Here is a 24,217-nt window from a genome sequence, read left to right on the forward strand (position 1 = left end):
ACACACCCATGCTTGAGGGAGGATTCGAACCTCCGGCGGTAGGGGTCTCCACATTTTCCTTAACTCCAGGAAGTACCACCTCTCAGATACAAAACTGTTCATTAGATGCATTGTATTTTGTCAACATCGACAATCACGAGAGAAGAGTGCTTAAGTCAACCTACATAACACTGCTTTTGAAGCTGACAATATGTCGAAACGCATAAGGTGATTTTGGAAATAATAAAATGTGTGGTCAAGACATATAAATGCTGTTGAAGTGCATCCAAATTGCTGCTTCATCTCATAGCGTTTTCATGCAAATTGCAGTTGTTACAGATATTGTACCTACGAAGCATATTCTGGTACATACTCTCCGTCCCATTTGGTGTGTCTTCAGTTTCCAGTGCAGCGGCCAGAACCCGTGCCAGCAGATCTTCCTCTGTCTCTATAGGAGCCTCGTAGGCTAAACTTCACATACGGCGCCAAAAGAAGCAGTACACGTCATCCTGTCTACCCTATTCCATACGAGTACAAGCAGCCCTGAGACTTTTCTCTTTCTCCCTCAGCAGACATGAACGCATTACATGTACGAATTGAAACCGTCGTGCCGGCCGGAATGGCCGTGCGGTTCTGGGCGCTACAGTCTGAAACCAAGCGACCGCTACGGTCGCAGGTTCGAATCCTGCCTCGGGCATGGATGTGGGTGATGTCCTTAGGTTAGTTAGGTTTAATTAGTTCTAAGTTCTAGGCGATTGATGACCTCAGAAGTTAAGTCGCATAGTGCTCAGAGCCATTTTGAAACCGTCGTAGGACGGAAACGGTACATTTCCGACATGGGTTCCTGACCAAAATAAAAGTTTGCGACGGGAATTTCCGAACGTCCTGTAGAACAACACCGACTGAGGCGCTCCTGGTGATATTAGGCTTGCTACCTCTAGAGTGGAAGGAGTATATAGAGGATCTATACAAGGGCGATGTACTTGATGAGAATATTATGGAAATGGAAGAGGATGTAGATGAAGATGAAATGGGAGATACGATACTGCGTGAAGAGTTTGACAGAGCACTGAACGACCTGAGTCGAAACATAGCCCCAGGAGTAGACAACATTCCATTGGAACTACTGACGGCCATTGGAGAGCCAGTCCTGACAAAACTTTACCATATGGTGAGCAAGCCGTGTGAGACAGACGAAATACCCTCAGACTTCAAGAAGGATATAATAATTCCAATCCCAAAGAAAGCAGGTGTTGACAGATGTGAAAATTACCGAACTATCAGTTTAATAAGTCACAGCTGCAAAATACTAACGCGAATTCTTTACAGACGAATGGAAAAACTAGTAGAAGCCGACCTCGGGGAAGATCAGTTTGGATTCCGTAGAAATGTTGGAACACGTGAGGCAATACTGACCCTACGACTTATATTAGAAAATAGATTAAGGAAAGGCAAACCAACGTTTCTAGCATTTGTAGTCTTAGAGAAAGCTTTTGACAATGTTGACTGGAATACACTCTTTCAAATTTTAAAGGTGGCAGGGGGAAAATACAGGGAGCGAAAGGCTATTTACAATTTGTACAGAAACCAGATGGCAGTTATAAGAGTCGAGGGGCATGAAAGGAAGCAGCGGTTGGGAAGGGTGTGAGACAAGGTTGTAGCCTCTCCCCGATGTTATTTAATCTTTATATTGAGCAAGCAGTAAAGGAAACAAAATAAAAATTCGGAGTAGGTATTAAAATCCATGGAGAAGGAATAAAAACTTGGAGGTTCACCGATGACATTGTAATTCTGTCGGAGACAGCAAAGGACTTGGAAGAGCAGTTGAACGGAATGGACAGTGTCTTGAAAGGAGCGTATACGATGAACATCAACAAAAGCAAAACGAGGATAATGGAATGTAGTCGAATTAAGTCAGGTGATGCTGAGGGAATTAGATTAGGAAATGAGACGCTTAAAGTAGTAAAGAAGTTTTGCTATTTGGGGAGCAAAATAACTGATGATGGTCGAAGTAGAGAGGATATAAAATGTAGACTGGCAATGGAAGGAATGCGTTTCTGAAGAAGAGAAATTTGTTAACATCGAGTATAGATTTAAGTGTCAGGAAGTCGTTTCTGAAAGTATTTGTATGGAGTGTAGCCATGTTTGAATATGAAACGTGGACGATAGTTTGGAGAAGAAGAGAATAGAAGCTTTCGAAATGTGGTACTACAGAAGAATGCTGAAGATTAGATGGGTAGATGACATAACAAATGAGGAGGTATTGAATAGGCTTGGGGAGAAGAGGAGTTTGTGGCACAACTTTGCAAGAAGAAGCGATCGGTTGGTAGGACATGTTCTGATGCATCAAGGGATCACAGATTTGGCATTGGAGGGCAGCGTGGAGGGTAAAAATTGTTGAGGGAGACCAAGAGATGAATACACTAAGCAGATTCAGAAAGATGTAGGTTGCAGTAAGTACCGGGAGATGAATAGCATAGAGAGCTGCATCAAACCAGTCTCAGAACTGAAGACCACAACAACAACAACAACAACAACCTCTATAGCTAGCCGTAAGAAAGAGAGGTGCACAATATTGGCTTAAAAAGTGCAAATATGATAAAGTACAATAGATACTGGGCACAAGAGCTGTATCGGATAAAGAAATAAAGGCATGCATTGAAAGAAAATAGCAAGATATCCGGGACAGGGCAGAAGTAGGGAAGAGAATTACCAGTTCCCACCTAACATAACAGAAAGAGCAAGAATGACATTCTTCCTTCCGACCAAGAGAGCTATACACTAACCGTCGCGACATGATCCATAGCAGAGCTGCTTACTAAAAATGCGATAGCACTCCAGACACTTGTGGATGTGGAGCCATCGGCACACTGGACCACATTGTTTGAAGGTGTGTCATTAGACAAGATATTACAGATCAGAACAAGAACGCATTTGGCAATACAACGGACTATAGTATAATAAGGGGTGAGGAACTGTGGCATATGTGAAACCCGCTGATAGCTAAAATATCACCTTATCTACTGCAAGCCTACAGGGCTGAGGGAGAACCACCATGACAAGGAGACGCACCACGGCGGACCATCCACCTACAGCCACCTTCTGGAGGCAGTGAGGAGACGAGCCTCGGGGAGGACCAGGAACGATTTCCTGAGACCCTGACAGCCATCTCCCAAATTCTAACCTTCACTGGCACGACAGTGCAGCCTCTGTGAAACCTGAGGTGCACCTGTTCTACCAATGCTATCAGACCGGTAGTGTGTGCCTCCTAGATTGTGGATACACATACATCTACGCTCTAGATGGCCTATTGTACTATGTAGACTTTTTAGTTATTATTATTATTTTTTCATTATGTAGATATTGTGTGTATATTTTCACTACTTAAACAGCACAATCCTCATTTTTTACTAACACATTTATGTAAGCCGTGGCGCCATTGAATTAGTAGACCTGTCTGGCGCCACTGGCTCAGGTGTAGTGTCGACTGTCTCTCTTGCGACCCCATTGCCAAAATCTAAGAGGAATAGTTGGTGTCTGTGGGTTGTGTCCTTAGAAGGTCTTTATTTGCCGATATGTATATAAGGGGTTCGCTGGCCCGAGAGGGAGGCACGAAGTTTGGGGATTGGCGGTAGCGTCGCGACAAACGGTGGTCACGAGGTCCGAGCGGCCGAAGACACGAGCTGCCCAAGGAGGGCCTGCACAGAGCGAAGATACCGGACTACTTCACAGGGGTCAGCGTCGATCACAAGCAGCAGGCCGACAACCCGTCGGTTGTTTGGCAACATTCGACTCGGATGACCGCTCGTCGCCTGGCTGCCCTCTTCTACCGGTTTATCATCGGCACCACTCAGTAACCGCTGCGACGCACCGTGGATCCGTGGAACTACACTCCTGGAAATTGAAATAAGAACACCGTGAATTCATTGTCCCAGGAAGGGGAAACTTTATTGACACATTCCTGGGGTCAGATACATCACATGATCACACTGACAGAACCACAGGCACATAGACACAGGCAACAGAGCATGCACAATGTCGGCACTAGTACAGTGTATATCCACCTTTCGCAGCAATGCAGGCTGCTATTCTCCCATGGAGACGATCGTAGAGATGCTGGATGTAGTCCTGTGGAACGGCTTGCCATGCCATTTCCACCTGGCGCCTCAGTTGGACCAGCGTTCGTGCTGGACGTGCAGACCGCGTGAGACGACGCTTCATCCAGTCCCAAACATGCTCAATGGGGGACAGATCCGTAGATCTTGCTGGCCAGGGTAGTTCACTTACACCTTCTAGAGCACGTTGGGTGGCACGGGATACATGCGGACGCGCATTGTCCTGTTGGAACAGCAAGTTCCCTTGCCGGTCTAGGAATGGTAGAACGATGGGTTCGATGACGGTTTGGATGTACCGTGCACTATTCAGTGTCCCCTCGACGATCACCAGTGGTGTACGGCCAGTGTAGGAGATCGCTCCCCACACCATGATGCCGGGTGTTGGCCGTGTGTGCCTCGGTCGTATGCAGTCCTGATTGTGGCGCTCACCTGCACGGCGCCAAACACGCATACGACCATCATTGGCACCAAGGCAGAAGCGACCCTCATCGCTGAAGACGACACGTCTCCATTCGTCCCTCCATTCACGCCTGTCGCGACACCACTGGAGGCGGGCTGCACGATGTTGGGGCGTGAGCGGAAGACGGCCTAACGGTGTGCGGGACCGTAGCCCAGCTTCATGGAGACGGTTGCGAATGGTCCTCGCCGATACCCCAGGAGCAACAGTGTCCCTAATTTGCTGGGAAGTGGCGGTGCGGTCCCCTACGGCACTGCGTAGGATCCTACGGTCTTGGCGTGCATCCGTGCGTCGCTGCGGTCCGGTCCCAGGTCGACGGGCACGTGCACCTTCCGCCGACCACTGGCGACAACATCGATGTACTGTGGAGACCTCACGCCCCACGTGTTGAGCAATTCGGTGGTACTTCCACCCGGCCTCCCGCATGCCCACTATACGCCCTCGCTCAAAGTCCGTCAACTGCACATACGGTTCACGTCCACGCTGTCGCGGCATGCTACCAGTGTTAAAGACTGCGATGGAGCTCCGTATGCCACGGAAAACTGGCTGACACTGACGGCGGCGGTGCACAAATGCTGCGCAGCTAGCGCCATTCGACGGCCAACACCGCGGTTCCTGGTGTGTCCGCTGTGCCGTGCGTGTGATCATAGCTTGTACAGCCCTCTCGCAGTGTCCGGAGCAAGTATGGTGGGTCTGACACACCGGTGTCAATGTGTTTTTTTTCCATTTCCAGGAGTGTACTTGCTGATAAAGGAGAATAACATTCAGTAATCCTCGTGGTGATTTGTTTCATTGTCTACCTTCCCTCCTTATTACTTTATGGTTTGTACCTGACCCTTAAAGTTTTACTCGTTCGGCTCTTTGGTCCTAAATATAGGCAGTAAATGGAAATGGAAATGAAGTCCCATGCATCTTTACAGAGCGTAGGGGAACGATGCGGGAGACCCGCACCGCTTTGCTAGCCAAGGTCCTAGTGGAGGTGGTTTGCCATTGCCTTCCTCCGACCGTGATGGGCCTGAATGATGATGATGAAGACGACACAAGAACACGCAGTCATCTGGAGACAGGAAAAATCCCTAACTCCGCCGGGAATCGAACCCGGGACCCCGTGCTCGGGAAGCGAGAACGCTACCGCGAGACCACGAGCAGCGGACAAATATAGACAGTAGTATTGTACTAAGACATTAATTTTATTTGAAAATTTGTCCCGCTATTATATTGCCTTTCTTTTCTGGTTTCTACCCGATCATAAATGTTCTAATTAATCAGCTCTTGGTCGTAAATACTGCCGGAACAATTGCACTGAGGCACAGGTTGCCATTAAGCAAAAGAGGGACTTTGTGGTTAGATTTAACTCTTAACTGGTTCAGTTCTTTGATTGTAATTTCATTTCTCAATCATTAGGTACAATATGAACAACCTGTTGTACGAAGCTGTGCTTTGCTGTCTTTGAAATACCGGGTCATTATTGGTGTATTTTACCTGGATCTTGTGGTTCCGCCGAGTGAGTTCTCTTGTAATACGTGTTCACAAGTATTGTTTTAAGAAGTTCCTTCAGAGCGGTCTTAATAACTGACAATCAGTTTACCTTTGAAAATATTAACAGCCAACTCTCACCAGGGTTTTAGTTAAAATAAAATTGTCAGAAGGGAAGGGTTGGGATCCAGCTGCACCTTGCTTGCCGACTGAAATTAAGAGGTTGGTTGCTTTGAAGCAAGCCTTATCGTTGTCACAATTGTTTCCTAATCTGCTTAACCTTAAGCACAGGTGCGCATCTTAACCACCAACCTGTCGACATACAGCTTTCAAATTAAAAGTTGTAAGTAATTCAATCACTTCTGCCATCAATGGTGCTTATATAGTTTTCATGTGTTGCAGAAGGAAATTTAATAAGTCAGACTGTGTCCAGTGCTGAAGTGAACACCTAGCATGTTTTTTGTTTTTTTTCAATGCAGCACCTCAGATTTCTTTTGCAAAGATTAAAAGTTTATTCGCCTTAAGGTTTAAGGTCTAGAGAATTTTGCAAAACTGTTCATTTTGTTAAAGAAAATTTTATGGTTTAATGCTTCTATTTTCTGTGAAACACAGTTTATGTATTGTTAAATAAACAGGTTGTGTGAAAAGAAAGTTATATTGGTGGGACGTCTCTTCGACGTTTATGTTAATTCCGGTAAGTACCACGTATCACTATGTTAAAATATTGTGTGTTCCATTCATGCCAAATCATGTGCAACTTTCGATTTGTTCTTTTATATTCATAACAATATCAAAGAAAATAGCAACTAAATAAATAAATAGCGTATGAGCCTCCACCGCTGACGTTAAGTAGTGGCCGTGAATTATGAGCCAGTTAGTTGCATGGAATCGATACAGTGAGATGGATCGACGTGGAGACATGACACAATGGAAGAAACGAGCTGTCGTGTTTGGACGTTCCCGTGACGACACGGTGACTGAAGTTAATCGATTTCTCGATGTATCACCGCAGAGTACCGATCGTGTCTACAGGCATGGTGTTGCACTCACTGACAGCCATGTAACACGCCGTAACAACAGTGGGCGCAGAAAGATCGTAACCGATAAGGAACACAGATGCGTGTCGCACCCTGTCAGTGACAATGAGTTTCAGAACTGCCAGTTAGTGAACGTAGATCCACCTCAACGAAGTTTCCGACTGAATATTGTGAAGGGACTATATAAAAAAGGTGACAGGTGAGATGTCAATATCTACCGACCTGTTTCACTACTGACGTCATTTTACAAAACTGGGGTATTTTACAATAGTATCCCACCTGAACAACAATAATACTCTCAGAAAACCACAGTTAGGAATTCAGAAGAGTTGCTCTTCTGACAATAACATTTACACGTTCACTCAGGAAATTTTGGAAACTTTAAAAAACAAAACAGCGCAGTCTGGCATTTTCTATGACCTGTCTAAGGTATCTGACTGTGCGAATCATAATATTCTCCTAGATACACAGAGGTTATGTGGAACTGATGGTACAACCAGCCAATGGATAATGTCATAGCTAATCAAACAAATGCAGAAAGTTGTACTTAAAATTAGTAATTCAGCCAACGTAATCAGGAGAGTTTCTTTTGACTGGGGAGAAATAACGTATGTCGGTTCACAAGGATCAATTTAGGTCTGTCGTCGTGCCTCATATACAGGGTGATTCGAAAGTGGCGTGATAGGGAACAAATCCATTATGTGTACAGATACCGTGAAAACGATAGAGATCAAAATGGTTGTACATATACACTCCTGGAAATTGAAATAAGAACACCGTGAATTCATTGTCCCAGGAAGGGGAAACTTTATTGACACATTCCTGGGGTCAGATATATCACATGATCACACTGACAGAACCACAGGCACATAGACACAGGCAACAGAGCATGCACAATGTCGGCACTAGTACAGTGTATATCCACCTTTCGCAGCAATGCAGGCTGCTATTCTCCCATGGAGACGATCGTAGAGATGCTGGATGTAGTCCTGTGGAACGGCTTGCCATGCCATTTCCACCTGGCGCCTCAGTTGGACCAGCGTTCGTGCTGGACGTGCAGACCGCGTGAGACGACGCTTCATCCAGTCCCAAACATGCTCAATGGGGGACAGATCCGGAGATCTTGCTGGCCAGGGTAGTTGACTTACACCTTCTAGAGCACGTTGGGTGGCACGGGATACATGCGGACGTGCATTGTCCTGTTGGAACAGCAAGTTCCCTTGCGAGTCTAGGAATGGTAGAACGATGGGTTCGATGACGGTTTGGATGTACCGTGCACTATTCAGTGTCCCCTCGACGATCACCAGTGGTGTACGGCCAGTGTAGGAGATCGCTCCCCACACCATGATGCCGGGTGTTGGCCCTGTGTGCCTCGGTCGTATGCAGTCCTGATTGTGGCGCTCACCTGCACGGCGCCAAACACGCATACGACCATCATTGGCACCAAGGCAGAAGCGACCCTCATCGCTGAAGACGACACGTCTCCATTCGTCCCTCCATTCACGCCTGTCGCGACACCACTGGAGGCGGGCTGCACGATGTTGGGGCGTGAGCGGAAGACGGCCTAACGGTGTGCGGGACCGTAGCCCAGCTGCATGGAGACGGTTGCGAATGGTCCTCGCCGATACCCCAGGAGCAACAGTGTCCCTAATTTGCTGGGAAGGGGCGGTGCGGTCCCCTACGGCACTGCGTAGGATCCTACGGTCTTGGCGTGCATCCGTGCGTCGCTGCGGTCCGGTCCGAGGTCGACGGGACGTGCACCTTCCGCCGACCACTGGCGACAACATCGATGTACTGTGGAGACCTCACGCCCCACGTGTTGAGCAATTCGGCGGTACGTCCACCCGGCCTCCCGCATGCCCACTATAAGCCCTCGCTCAAAGTCCGTCAACTGCACATACGGTTCACGTCCACGCTGTCGCGGCATGCTATCAGTGTTAAAGACTGCGATGGAGCTCCGTATGCCACGGCAAACTCGCTGACACTGACGGCGGCGGTGCACAAATGCTGCGCAGCTAGCGCCATTCGACGGCCAACACCGCGGTTCCTGGTGTGTCCGCTGTGCCGTGCGTGTGATCATTGCTTGTACAGCCCTCTCGCAGTGTCCGGAGCAAGTATGGTGGGTCTCACACACCGGTGTCAATGTGTTCTTTTTTCCATTTCCAGGAGTGTATTTTAAATCGTGATCTTGAGGTTGAACTTGTATTTTTTTCTCCATTTTTCAGTAATAAACAACCAGATTGTTAGAAATTGTGTGGTAAGTCATGACATTACTGTTTAATTTGTCTTTCTTTCACAGTAATCAACACCAATGTCTCAGTACGCAATGCAGGAAAGGGTGGAAGTGGTTCTGAGACATGCTACGGGCATGACTCTATGAGAAGCTGTGGAGAAATATCGCAGACGGAATCCAGCTCAATCACCCCCCCCCCCCCCCCCCCCACATTACACAATCACTGTTCGTTTACTAGAGCAGTTCAAGACAACAGGCAGTGTCCACGAGAAACGACAGTGTGGGAGGCCATAACAGCAATGCATCATGCAACCCCAGCTACCGTACTAAATAAGCTAATAGTCAGTCTAACACGGTCAACAAGAAAAGTGGCTCAAGAACGTGGTATCGATCACTTATGCGTTTCCCGGATTTTATCCAGAAATCATTTTCATCTATGTCGAGTACAGTTTGTGTTGTGGACTGGCAAGACAGCCAATCCACTATGACAGGCAGCCGAAAGGCACGCGTTTAAGCTCACGCGCCGGCCGGTGTGGCCGTGCGGTTAAAGGCGCTTCAGTCTGGAACCGCGTGACCGCTACGGTCGCAGGTTCGAATCCTGCCTCGGGCATGGATGTGTGTGATGTCCTTAGGTTAGTTAGGTTTAATTAGTTCTAAGTTCTAGGCGACTGATGACCTCAGAAGTTAAGTCGCATAGTGCTCAGAGCCTTTTGAACCATTTTTTAAGCTCACGCAGGCTGACGTGAGGTCTGGAAAATGACAAGGAATTGAGACTAGCAAAAAAGGTACGTAGCTTCTGGAATACTTAACTTTAATCCATAATTGGTGAACATCGGTCTGACGGTACATGCATCACAAGATAAATAGCAAATGATAATGGCGCCTTGCTAGGTCGTAGCAAATGACGTAGCTGAAGGCTATGCTAACTATCGTCTCGGCAATTGAGAGCGTAATTTGTCAGTGAACCATCGCCAGCAAAGTCGGCTGTACAACTGGGGCGAGTGCTAGGAAGTCTCTCTAGACCTGCCGTGTGGCGGCGCTCGGTCTGCAATCACTGATAGTGGCGACACACGGGTCCGACGTATACTAACGGACCGCGGCCGATTTAAAGGCTACCACCTAGCAATTGTGGTGTCTGGTGGTGACACCACAGTTTGTCGAGGAACTTCACGGAGACAGATAGACGGGTGCATTTCTGTGAGTAGTTAAAGACGAACGCACCAGCCACATCTTGAAGCTGATTTTCCTTTTCATCGATGAGGCCTTTTTTGATCTGAACGGAACAGTGAATAGACATGACTCTGATTATTGGGTAACCGAGAACCAAGCCATTGCTGTAGATGCCCATCAGCAGACTAACACAAAGTTAAATGTGAGGTGCGACATACACGCGGATGTTCTCATAGCCCCCATATTTCTTTACAACAAGCTCACTAATGACACTCCTACCTATTCTGGATAACTGCCTCTAGGAAAACGACGATTGTCTTTCAGCGAGATGTCCCACCGCCGCATTTGGTACGAACAACATGCAAATTGCCGAATGATGTTTTACTTGAGCGCTGGATACGTCGAAGTGGTCAAGAGGAATGGTCGTCCAGGTCGCCACGTTCGACACCACCTGACTTTTCCAAATGGGGCCAGTTCTGTAGTGTACAGAAACAGACACCGAACACTGCAGGAAGACGTCAGAGGGCCCTGAGTAGCAATAACATCTATGGTGTTGCGTAAAGTGTGCAAGAGTTGTCTGAACTGTATTTGGATGTGCCATCAACAGGATGGCAATCAGTCCAAAACTGTCAGAAATCAGTCACGGACTGTGCGGCTGGTCCCGGCGGAGGTTGGAGTCCTCCCTCGGGCATGGGTGTGTGTGTTTGTCCTTAGGGTAATTTATGTTAAGTAGTGTGTAAGCTTAGGGACTAATGACCTTAGCAGTTAAGTCCCATAAGATTTCACACACATTTGAACATTTTCTCCGCGATGTACGTCTTTAAACTCGCCTAGGACTGAGCAGTGGAACTGGTATAAATTCAATAACTAGCTGATGTGTAAATGGAAACACCATGTGTCCTCCATCATAATTTTTAAATACTGTAAAATTCAGTTGCTTATCCTGCGTACCCTGTGCAACCCACATCCATATTTATGTAACAGCACTTTTTATTATCAGGATTCCTCCTTTACCCTGCCTTTTGTGTGAAAGAATGAGGGGATAGATATGTCTTTTCCGGTTTACAAGGCATGTGGCAACGTAGCTGCTTCCCATCTTCTGCGGGTACAGTGTAGGCAGCTCAGTGTTCCTTTACCTGTGCACAGAAATCCATCCCCACTGTGCGTGTCTTTTTTGTCTGTTATTTTTATCTGGTCGTTCTCTGCGAGCTACAGCTCTGGAGATACTCTGCTGCCGGCTGTTGCTGATATTGGTTCGTAGTTCTTAAGCTCTGTCTAGCTACTTTGAAGTCGTTGCGAATATGCTTACTGAAGCGTTTTATCTTCTTTCCAGGGTGTGTTTAATTAAAAACATATTTCTTCACTAATGTTTCGATTTATTCAGTATTCTGCGTTTGCTCTGTTCCTATGGAACATTATGGTGCGTAATGTTCTCCACCGCGTAATAATTAGGGCAAGCACAGCTGCCTTTGTCTAGCGTGAATGTGAGAATAATTCTGTTTTCGTATACGTGTGTTTGTTTCTATTCTAGCTTATGGGTCTTCTTCTACACTCTTTTCTTCAGTAATTTCGTGATTTTAGTTGGTTTCACCATGGTGTTTCTCGATGAGTGATCTATTCAGCCACGTGTTCTTACGTTTTATCAGTCCGCCCTTGTTAGCTGAGTGGCCAGCGCGACGGAATGTCATACCTAACGCTCCGGTTCGATTCCCGGCTGGGTCAGAGGGACTGGCTGTTGTGTTGTCCTTATCATCATCATTTCATCCCCATCGACACACAAGTCGCCGAAGTGGCGTCAACTCGAAAGACTAGCACCAGCCGAACGGTCTACCCGACGGGAGGCCCTAGCCACATGGCATTTCCATTACATTCTATCACTTATATTGTTGGGCGCGAATGCCCGTATCTTATGTCATTAACATTGTTTACGTGTGCCTTGATATACCGACTTCTCCATGTACTATGTACTTAGTTACACGTATTTCCATGTGTTTCCTCGTTCAGTGAGACCTCAGCTCTAGTTTCTGTATCTCAGCGTGTGATTCTAGTTATACTGTATAATCATCATCTAACGTGTTGTTTGAGCACTTATACTTCCGTAGTTTTGAGGGATTTTAATAACGTCTTTTGTTTCTGGGCATCACCTGTTGCGTGAACCTGTGCGACCTTCATCTCTCCTGGTCTCGTTGTCCTATTCGCGTTCTTCATTATTTAATCTAACCTTTGTAGCCAAGCACTCTTTTTTCAGCAATTTCGTGATTTTAGTCGGTTTCACCAAGGTATTACTCGATGAGTGATTTATTCATCCACGTGTTCTTACATTTTATCACATATATTGTGGGCGCGAATGCTAGCATCGTATGTCAGTAACATTGTTTCAATCTCTATAAATCTCTTTGCCGTAATTGCGAGGTGCACTCAGCCCTTCTTGTGAAGCCAATTGAGGAGCTACTTGACTGAGAAGCAGCGGCACCGGTCGCGAAAACTGACAACGGCCGGGAAAGCGGTGTGCTGACCACATGCCCCCCCCCCCCCCCCGTATCCGCAACCAGTAATGCCTGAAGTCCAAGGATGACACGGCGGCCGGTCAGTACCGTTGGGTCTTTGTATTCGTAACTGCATGCTTATAATGATAACTGATTTCTCTCCGAACTTATCTTCTGGTGTGAATCCTTTCTGTGTGCATATAGCCTAAGTTCCTTTTCCTCTCCTTTCAACTCCATTACTTAACTGAGGTGTACAAAGTTGTATTATTTTAACGTGACCGGTGATCTGTTTCATGCTTCTGCACCAGCCAGATATTGAATTGGGCTGTTTTCTCGTATTTCTCATATGTGAAGTTAAGAATAAATGATCTGATTGAAAATCAGTACCGTATGTCCCGTCCTATTCTTCCTCAGTTACGACACAGTCACCGTAATTGCAATATATAGAGGACAAAATGTTTATGTTTTCTCAGAATACGCCAGTGTTGCTTTTACAAGCTGTACAAACAAGACAGTGGTAGTATGTAATATATTCAGTGACAGCCTTCACCACTGGAGTGTACAGCCAATGATTTATTAATTTACCACCTATTTTATCGTGTTATTACGTGATTTGAGTGTGCATAGCCCTATTGAATTAATTTAACCCTCTTAATTTTGATAATGCAGTCATACAAAATTTTCCAAAAAATGGTTCAAATGGCTCTGAGCACTATGGGACTCAACTGCTGAGATCATAAGTGTGGTGTCACCGCCAGACACCACACATGCTAGGTGGTAGCTTTTAAATCGGCCGCGGTCCGCTAGTATACGTCGGACTCGCGTGTCGCCACTGTCAGTAATTGCAGACCGAGCGCCACCACACGGCAGGTCTAGAGAGACTTACTAGCACTCGCCCCAGTTGTACAGCCGACGTTGCTAGGAAAGGTACACTGAGAATTACGCTCTCATTTGCCGAGACGATAGTTAGCATAGTCTTCAGCTAAGTCAATTGCTACGACCTAGCAAGGCGCCATTTATCCTTTGCTATGTATCTAATGAAGCATGTACAGTAACAAGACCAATGGTCACCAATTGTGGATTAAAGTTAAGTATTTCAGCAGCTACGTACTTTTCCTTATAGCATTCATTACGTATCCTGTTTCAGACCTCACGCCAGCCTGCGTGAGTTTAAGCGCGTGCCTTTCGGTTACCCGTCACTGTGGATTGGCCGTCTTGCCAGTCCACAACAATAAGTCCCCTAGAACTTAGAATTACTTAAACCTAACTAACCTAAGGACAACACACACATCCATGCCCGAGACAGGATTCGAACCTGCGACCGTAGCGGTCGCGCGGTTCCAGACTGTAGCGCCAGAACCGCTCGGCCACCAGCGGCCGGCCAAAATTTTCCAGTTCGGTCTGATCTTTAATGTGTAAAGAAACGATTGGGTTGGTGACGACCGTGTAATTTATAGCGGGCCGGTGTGGCTGAGCTGTTCTAGGCGCTTCAGTCTGGAACCGCGCGACCGCTACGGTCACAGGTTCGAATCCTGCCTCGGGCATGGATGTGTGTGATGTCCTTAGGTTGGTTAGGTTTAAGTAGTTCTAAGTTCTAGGGGACTGATGACCTTAGATGTTAAGTCCCATAGCGCTCAGAGCCATTTGAATCATTTTTTTGTAATTCATAGTAGTTCATATTTTACGTAAGCGGCTTTAACACCGAAAGCCCATGTGCAGTTACACCTGTAACAGCGCTACTGTGTTACAGTGTATTGAGAGTGGAGGAATGGTAGAAATGAAATTAGTGTTGAGCTTAACGTTGAAACTGAGAAGCACGTAGTGGACTTAGTGAACGAATTGTGTTACCTTGAAAGCAGGATAATAGATGACGGACGAAACAAGGAGAACGTTACAAAACAGATTAGCAGCACAGGCAATGAGGTCATTCTGGCCAAAAGAAGTTTATTTGCATCAAGCATTGACCTTAATCTGACGAAGAAATTTCCGAGGAAGCACGTTCGGAGCGCAGCATTGTATGGAAGGGAATCGCGGACTGTAAGGAAACTGAAAAAGAAGTGAGTCGAAGCGTTTGAGATATCGTTTTATAGAGGAAATAGGTGGACTAAAAAGAGGAGCTGAGGCATGCGTGGCTCGTGTTCCCGCCATCATGTGTTTTACACCCTGTTTTTAACGTATGTCCACCTCACTACGTTAATTTAAATTATTACCGTTGCTGTTTTGCCTGACCGTGAGCGGCGCTAGCAGCGCGTGTCGATATATGCCCTCTCGTAGCATCTTTGCTTGACTGCTATTACTTCCCAGTTGTCATCGGTCGTGCAGTTAGTTGGAACGTCCAAGGAGTGCAGTTCGGCGTCGGAGTTCGGATAGGGAGTTCGGGTCGCGAGTTCGGGTCTACGAGTCAGCTGGAACGTGTCTGGAGCGCAGTCCGGACCTGCCAATCGGGGAGTTGTAAAGCGGCACTAGGGTAGTCGGGTGAAGCAGCAGTGAGGTCTGCGTCTACATGGCTCGCTCGATCATTGCCTCCACGCATTACTTGAGCGGGCCACGGAGTTGGTGGACCGCCGGTCGCTCGTCCTACCGGACGACGTGTTTTGGCTCTCCGATCGTTCATGAGTCGGCTGTGTGTGTGTGTGTGTGTGTGTGTGTGTGTGTGTGTGCACGCGCGCGTGCATCGACTCCCGATTTGTCTTCGTGATTGTGCACCCATTGTTGACTGTTGTTCAAACCTTCGTGCAAGTGTTTGTCAAATCGTGTATGTAGTTCGTGTTATTTCCACTGACAACGTATTTTAAATGTTGCCGGCGTACTGACAGTGAGTCGGTCGGTTGTTTGCGGACGAGGGAAATTCTCCGCGTGGTGCAGTCGGCTGGGGTCGCTGGCAGCCCCTGCGCAGTGTAGGAACGTGTGTGGAGCTGTCCGATCGCTAAGAGCTTCGTGGTTCACCGACCCACGACGTCAAAGTTGAGTAGTGGTTTTAACTACCCAAGCCACCACGTCTATTCGCGTTGCGGTGGTTGGTTCGCTTCGGTAGTTTGCTGTTGGGCAGGTTTTCCGGTGAGCAACACCGAGTGGCTCTACTGCTGAGATTTAGCCGCCATGCGGTGCAGTTAACTATTTTGGTCGACTGCGATTTGAGTGCACCAGTGAAATTTTCTGTCTTGTGGCCGTAATTTCAGGCAGCGTCCATTCCTCACCTGTTGTCGCTGTCCAACATGGTGTGTAATTTTGACAGCTAATACGTACTCCATTGTGAATTATCGCGTTTGTAACATTGCCAGTTGGCGTTCTCATGTACTGATTGATGGGAAGTAAGTCGTTGTGTCGGTCAGTCCGTGGCTGCCCCCTGGTTGGGTTCCGAGGGATCAAGTGAACGAGGGCAGACCGACCTCCATGGAAGTCTTCTGAGTGCGACCGGCGTTTAATTATCTGTTGTCAGCTATTTTAAATTTTAGGCTTATGGTTATTATTTGTTTCTAAAAATTTTGCAAAATTAAACTTTAAATTTCTCTTTCAAGCTTAAACACTGTGGCCTTCTGCCTTAAAAGATTATGGTAATATATTTTGAAATTTTGAAGTTTGATTGAGACCCTCAGCCATTGGTACTGCATCTTGCATATGTTGTTTCTATAAATTATTTTATTGCTATCTTAATTGGATTTTTATCTTGTTGGTTTTTAAGATTTCTTGTTGTTAAACATTCTGGATTTCTGCCTTTAAAGGTCAATGGTAATATATTCTGAAGTTTTGAAATTTAATTGTGACCCTCAGCCATTTGTTTTGCACCTTGTATATGTTACCTTTTGGGTTTTTAATTTTTGGTGGTATCTTAATTCAATTTTTGATTTGTTTAAGATTTCTTGTTGGCCTTCTGCCTTTAAAGGTCTATGGTAATATATTCTAAAATTTTGAAAATTAATTGTGGCCATCAGCCATTTGCATTGCACTTTGCGTATGTTGTTTTTTGAATTATTTTATTGCTACCTTAATTGAATTTTTATCTTGTTAAGATTTCTTGTTGGAGCCCTTCAGCCGTGAAACAGTTGCTAAATTACAATAAATGACAATTGAGACAGAAACTGACTTCAGCACTTGGCCCTTTCCACAATCCTATTGCCTGTTCTGCCCAGCGGGTTTAGCGGGCGTTTCAGGAGCATCTCTGCAGAAATGGGGAGGAGAAAACTGACGAGGTGACAGGAGGATTGGATATGAAGGAATAAACTTCCATGGTACTGGAGGGACCTGTAGTGAGTGCAAGCTGTAGAGGAATTCAGAGATTGGAGTATATACGATAAATAATGGTGGACCGCGGATGCAAGTGCTGTTCTGAGGTGAAGAGGTTGAAGTAGGAGAGAAAGTCGTGGCGAGCAATGTCAAACCAGTCAGAAGACTGCAGACAAAAAAAGAATTGTAACTTTAAAAGTGCTTATTTATTGCTGTAGGGAACAGCAATGTTGTTGTAGTTCTGGTTTGCCGATGTTCTCGGCGAGTGTTGTGCTCTAGCCTCGATGACAAAGTGTGGACGGCTGGCGGGTGCCTGTAGCGGATTGATGGCGCGGCTTCCCGAGCAGGAGGGCATTCCACTGGCAGAGAGGCCCTCGGACTGCTGCCGCCTCTCCATCTGGAGGCGGACGGCGCCGGAAATGAAGCAAGTGGGCGAGCGTGCCAAGGGGCTGCGCTCGTAACTCAGTCGGGGCGGCGGGGCGGCAGGGCGGCGTGGTCCTCCGTCATGCCGGCCCAGCCGGAGCGAAACTGACGACGCCGGCCGCGCCGCCGCATAAACACACACACACATATATATAGCACAGTGGATGAGCGCGGGCGGACGCGGCTTATCTGCGGCCGGCGGTATCTCAATCATAAAACACAGTAGTGGGGGTGGGCAGCAGCAGCAGCGCGCGTCTGCGAATTCCCCGCCCTCTGCGGGGCACTGCCAAGCTGTCCGCGGCTGTACCGAGCCACTGGAGACTAACTCCAGCGCACTGCAGGGCCAGCTGCTCCCGTCCTCTCCCCTCTCAGGACGTAACGGCAACCGTAAGATAATTTTAGGCCATTTAAGGTTGGAACTGTTCTGTTTTATTCATTTACATGGTGTTCCAGGATGGACTGTACACCTTTGATCACGTATATTCCTTGTCGCGAATGTTGAAGCTGAATACAGAGTGTCCGAAAAGTCTTTCCCTGATTACATAAATTGATAACTCAGGCTAGAAGTGAGATACAAATATGAAACTGGTGTCTAATTGTTTACAAACAATCAAAGTTTTTTTTCACACATCAGTGAACTTCCACATGAGCACCCTTGGTAGCACGTAGCACATCTAGGCGATATTCAATTTCCGACCACACATTTGCCAACATAACTGGAGGGATCGATTCAACGACTGTGGTTATCCGTTGCCGCAGGGTTTCAAGATCTGGTACACGTGTTCGATAGATCTCGTCCTTGACATAACCCCATAAAAAGAAGTGTGGCACCACGTGACCGCTACGGTCGCAGGTTCGAATCCTGCCTCGGGCATGGATGTGTGTGATGTACGTAGGTTAGTTAGGTTTAAGTAGTTCTAAGTTCTAGGGGACTGATGACCACAGATGTTAAGTCCCATAGTGCTCAGAGCCATTTGAACCTTTTTTTGAGCCATCACGACCAATCCATCACCCAGGAAAGGTCATATCGAGATAGGCACGGACGTCCAAACCCCAATGAGGCGGTGCACCGCCTTGCTGAAACAAGACATCGGGGTGATACTGAAGCAGCTGAGGAACAGCATACAGTTGCAACATGTCCAGATACACTGCAGATGTGATGGTAGCCTCACCGAAGAAGAATGGCCCGATAATTCTATCGTGCAATAGCGCGCACGAAACATTCACCTTTGGACTGCCTGTGGTGCACTCCATGACCTCGCCAGGGGGTTGTGAACCCAAAATGCGCACATTATGGCGATTCACTGCTCCACTGACAAAAAAGATCGCTTCGTCGTAAAAAGCAATTCGTCTGAGATAACCATCATTGTCCTCAATACGTGATAGCATTTCGACCGCAAAGTCATATCGACGTGTACTGTCATTGGGCAACAAGGCCTGAACGATTTGCACTTTGTATGCACAAAACAACAAACGTTTGTGTAAAATGTCATTGAAAGAGCTTTTTGGCATCTGTAATTCACCTGAGGCCCTGCGCACCGATTTCTTCGGACTTCGCAGAAAAGACTGCCTTACAGCTTCCACCCTGTCTGCTGAGGTTCTTTGTCGACCAGACCTCGGATGGTCAGCAACCGATCCTGTGTTCTTGAACTTACCATACCAGGCTTTAATGCTCTTGACATCAGGTGGATTCCTTCCAAATGTTGTCTGGAAGTGTCTCTGCACTGTGGTTGGTGATCGTGTCTCATGGTACCACAGGACACACAGTGCCTTCTCGTGATTGGTTAACATGGCTTCTTGGGCACTGCACCTCATCCACTACTTACGTACTGCGAACCTAAAACTTTGATAGTTGTAAACAATTTGACACAAGTTTCACATTTTTGTATCTTACTTCTAGCCTGAGTTATCAATTTATGTAATCAGGGAAAGTCTTTTCGGACACCATGTACTACTGCGAGAGCTGATCAAGTGATTCTTTTTAACAGATTTTTGTTACTCCTTAAAATTAAAATTTAAAACAGTCTTGATCGCAATCTTGTTAAAAATAAATTTTTATTGGAGTGAGTGACCGGTTTCGACTCTATGAAAGAGTCATCTTCAGACTCCAGAGCATTGGACGGACACTGCTAGATGACTTCCTTCGACGCTCGAGCCGTTACACGAGCGTCGAGGATCGACAGAACTCATCTAGCAGTGTCCATCCACCGCTCTGGAGTCTGAAGATGACTCTTTCATGCCGGCCGGAGTGGCCGAGCGGTTCTAGGTGCTACAGTCTGGAACCGCGCGACCGCTACGGTCGCAGGTTCGAATCCTGCCTCGGACATGGATGTGTGTGATGTTCTTAGGTTAGTTAGGTTTAAGTAGTTCTAAGTTCTTGGCGACTGATGACCTGAGAAGTTAAGTCCCATAGTGCTCAGAGCCATTTGACTCTTTCATAGAGTCGTAACCGATCACTCAATCCAATAGAAAATATTTTAACAGGATTGCGATCAAGACTGTTTTAAATGTTAACTTTAACTACTTTTAAGATCGCTGACTATGTTTTCAAAACTGTCAAAAATCTTTGTTGCTTCATTTCAGTGTTTAGACGTTCCTTTTCAGAGTACTCCCCTCCTACTTGAACGCACTTTTTATAGCTTCTCCACCAGTTCTACTACACATGGTGCAGGACACTCTTTCTTCAGATCCCTGAGAACCGCCTCAGTTTTCTTGAGCTCTGCTTCAGAGTTCTCAATCGAATGTCCAAAAGCTTTGCCTTTAGTGACGGTAATTTTTATAAAAAAAGAGTCACCTACTGCAAGATCTGGGCTATAAGGTGGATGCTGTACACAGGTAACGTTGAAATGACCCAGAAACTGCGTGTCCTGATTTACGACGTGAGAGCGCGCATTGTCATAATGATGTTGTCACCCAGTTCGAGAAAGTTATAGTCAATTTTAATTTTTAATTTTTATAATTAACAGCCTCAGTTGCACTGTTTGCCTAGAATTTACCTAGGTTTCAGTCGGGATAACTCAACCTTCTTCAGAATAACAGTAACTACCATCTTTCCATAGTGGACAACGTCAAGCTAAAACTACAAATCCATAAATTTTCGTCAGACTATAAAACCTATCTGGAACTGCCTCGGTCCCACTTCGCTACCGCGACGCGGCAGCCATGAATGCTGTACTGGAACTGACCGTAGTGTAATGAGGCTCGCCTAGGCGGACACAATACCTTTTCAATGAAGAGCGATTTGACAACGCAGCACTATAACACAATAAGAAACAACCAATAACTGTTCTATGCGTGACACTTATTGTCCTGTAGCTAATACAATGAAATCTACATTACTTTCCTGTCTCCTTGCAGTCTATTATATCGTCACTATAACTGATAGTATTGTTGCAGACACTCTTCGTTGTTCTGTTATTCGATAAACAGCCAGCGCTAAGTCGGAACGTAGTCGTGCATTGTACCCAGCAGGCTGCAGAAAGTGAACTGAACTGTCTAACTGCTGGTTCACAACTGTGTAGTGTCCGTGGCTCGAAGTGTTTTGTGCTCGTCGGCAGAAGACGTTCCATGTCCTTCAGTACACGGCAGAGGCAATGTACCCCAGTGCTCTCTGTGGCTGCTGTCCACACTATCTGCGGACATATTCAAAGCAGTGAAGGACGAGACACAAGCAGAAAGAGGTCTGGGTTTATGAGAGCCATCCTGAGGGTACTGCACAGGACCGAGAGATGGTTCAAATGGTTAAATGGCTGTAAGCACTATGGGACATAACATCTGAGGTCGTCAGTCCCCTAGAACATAGAACTACTTAATCCTAACTAACCTAAGGACATCACACACATCCCATGCCCAAGGCAGGATTCGAACCTGCGACCGTAGCAGCAGCGCGGTTCCGAACTGAAGCACCTAGAACCACTCGGCCACAGCGGCCGGCCCCAGAGATGTTAGGCGAGTGGTTGTGCTTGTGTGGTGGTGGTCTCTCACAGTGTTTGTTGTGTACCTCTTGCTTGGTACGGCAACAGCCTTGCGGCAGTGCATACACCGGTTCCCGTCAGATCACCGAAGTTAAGCGCTATCGGGCGTGGCCGGCATTTGGATGGGTGACCATCCGGGCCGTCATGCGCTGTTGCCATTTTTCGGGGTGCACTCAGCCTCGTGATGCCAATTGAGGAGCTAATCGACCTAATAGTAGCGGTTCCGGTCAAAGAAAACCATCATAACGACTGGGAGAGAAGTGTGCTGAGCACACGCCCCTCCTATCCGCATCCTCATCCGAGGAGGACACTGCGGTCGGATGGTCCCGATGGGCCATTTGCGGCCTGCAGACGGAGTGCTTTCTTGCTTGGTACACATCATTTCAAAAGTGGGGATAGGCAGAAACCTGCAGTTCGCGACATAATGCTCACACGCACCTAGTGTTTTTGTAGCCATTTACCGGAGTTCAGTGCGCGCACCGTCTGTAGCACACGCCAAATCTAAGCGATAATAAAGTTACTCCCATGACCAGCCTTGCACCCTCATTAACATCCGCAATTGCTGCTGTGACGTAAGCTTGAATTTCTTACTGGCCCCGGGTCTGGCAAAGCCTTCACAAAGCCCCAAAGAAAAACAATTCGCATTGTGTTAGGTCTAGACTTCTTGTGGTCCAGAAAGAGGGATTACCGAAAAAACAAGGAACGAAGAAATGCAGTGAGCACAGGACAATCAGCCTCATTTCACATGCAGCCAAAGTGATGTTAAGAATAATTAATAAAAGACTTGAAAAAGTAATGGAGGAGAATCTTGGCGAGGAGCAGTTTGGCTTTAGACGGAATACGGGCACCAGAGATGCAATAGGACTCCTACTAATCTTGGGAGAAGCGTTTATTGAAAAAGGAAGAGACCTATATATGTGCTTCATCGATCTAGAAAAGGCATTTGACAATGTAGTTTGGGACAGGATGGCGACTATAATGAGGGGAAAGAGAGTGGACTGGAAAACCAGAAGACTTGTAAACTCGTTATATCGTTATCAAAGAGTTTCAATTAAAGGGAGAGGAGAAAGTACATACTGGATCGGACTAGGAAAAGGAGTAAGACAAGGATGCTGTCCATCACCTACTCTTGCAACCTCTACTTGGAAAATATGATTGACCAATGCGCGTTATATGACAAAGGCATAGAAATTGGAGGAAGAAGAGTAGGGTGTTTGAGGTTTGCTGATGACATGGTCCTTCTAGCCACAGGGGAAAAAGAATTACAGGATTTGGTGGACACCATTGCAACTAACGAAAAAAATATGGAATGAAAATTAACACAAATAAAACAAAAGCATTGGCACCAGGAGGAAATAAGGAAATAAAAATTATGCTAAATGGAGAAATACTAGAACAGGTGAAAAACTTTAAGTATCTTCGAAACAGGATAGACAACGACTGGAAGTGCACCACAGAAATTAAAACAAGGATAGCAATGGCAAAAGAGGCGTTTTATAAGAAAAGGAGAATTTTCTGCAGCAGTCTGGACAGAGAACTCAGAAAGAGACTCATAAAAGTCTTGTATGGAGTGTTCTTCTATATGGCGCTGAAACACGGACTATGAGGAAGAAAGACAGAAAAAGGCTGGAGGCTTTTGAGATCTGGACATGGTGGAGGATGGAAAGAATAAGTTGGATGGACAGAGTAAAAAATGAAGAGGCACTGAGAAGAGTGGGAGAGAAAAGACAGTTACTAGATGTAATAAAGAGAAGAAAAAGAAATTGGGTTGGGTATATATTAAGAAAGAATGACGGACTGATAAAAACAATTTTAGAAGGTTATGTAGAAGGGAAAAGGAAGCGAGGAAGGAAGAGATTCCAGATACTGGATGACATGATGGACGGTACAACATACAGCAGCCTTAAGAAGGAAGAGATGGATCGCAGAAAATGGAGAGGCAAAGGACCTGCTAATATAGCAGATAACTGATGATGATGACCTGTGTCAATCCAGTGTCCTGGAAATGTGTAGCTCAAAGCCTTCTCAACGAACGACGTCCAGTGAGGGCGGACGTCATCCAACTGCAGCTCGGTGCTACGTTGCAGGTCTTCAACCTGCGGGAATGTAAACTGTTACAACACCTCCAGAAAACAGGTCGAAGTTACTGAGACCTCTGCAAAGGAAAACGATCCCACCACACGGTCATGGAGCAGACCACACCACACGTTTAACATTCGACGGCACAGTTTCCGTGCTAATGCTGGGGGTCGTCAGAGCCGCAGACCCTCACACTTTGATGGTTTACCTTGCCTGAACACATGAAAGGCAGATTCGCCAATGAACATTACCTTTTTCAGATAGTCTGGGTCATCGTCCATGCGACTGAGAACCTCAACTGCAAATGCTTTGCGCTTTGGCCTGTTATCATGATGAATCTGATGTAGCAGTTGCGCCTTGTAGCGTCTCTGGGGACCTTGTGTGTCGTGGTTGGTGGTAGCTGCAACTGTCGAGGCACTTGACGGATTGGTTTGGTCGGGCTCCAGATAAATGCCTGTTGCATCCATTCTATATCTGTAGCACTCCTGCACAGACTAGAATATAATCTCTCTGCACTTGAAAGCTTTCATTTTGGGTGACATTTTGTTCTTGTTTTGTCTCAAG

The sequence above is a fragment of the Schistocerca serialis genome, chromosome 4 (genome assembly GCF_023864345.2).
Source record: "Schistocerca serialis cubense isolate TAMUIC-IGC-003099 chromosome 4, iqSchSeri2.2, whole genome shotgun sequence".
NCBI lineage: Eukaryota > Metazoa > Arthropoda > Insecta > Orthoptera > Acrididae > Schistocerca > Schistocerca serialis.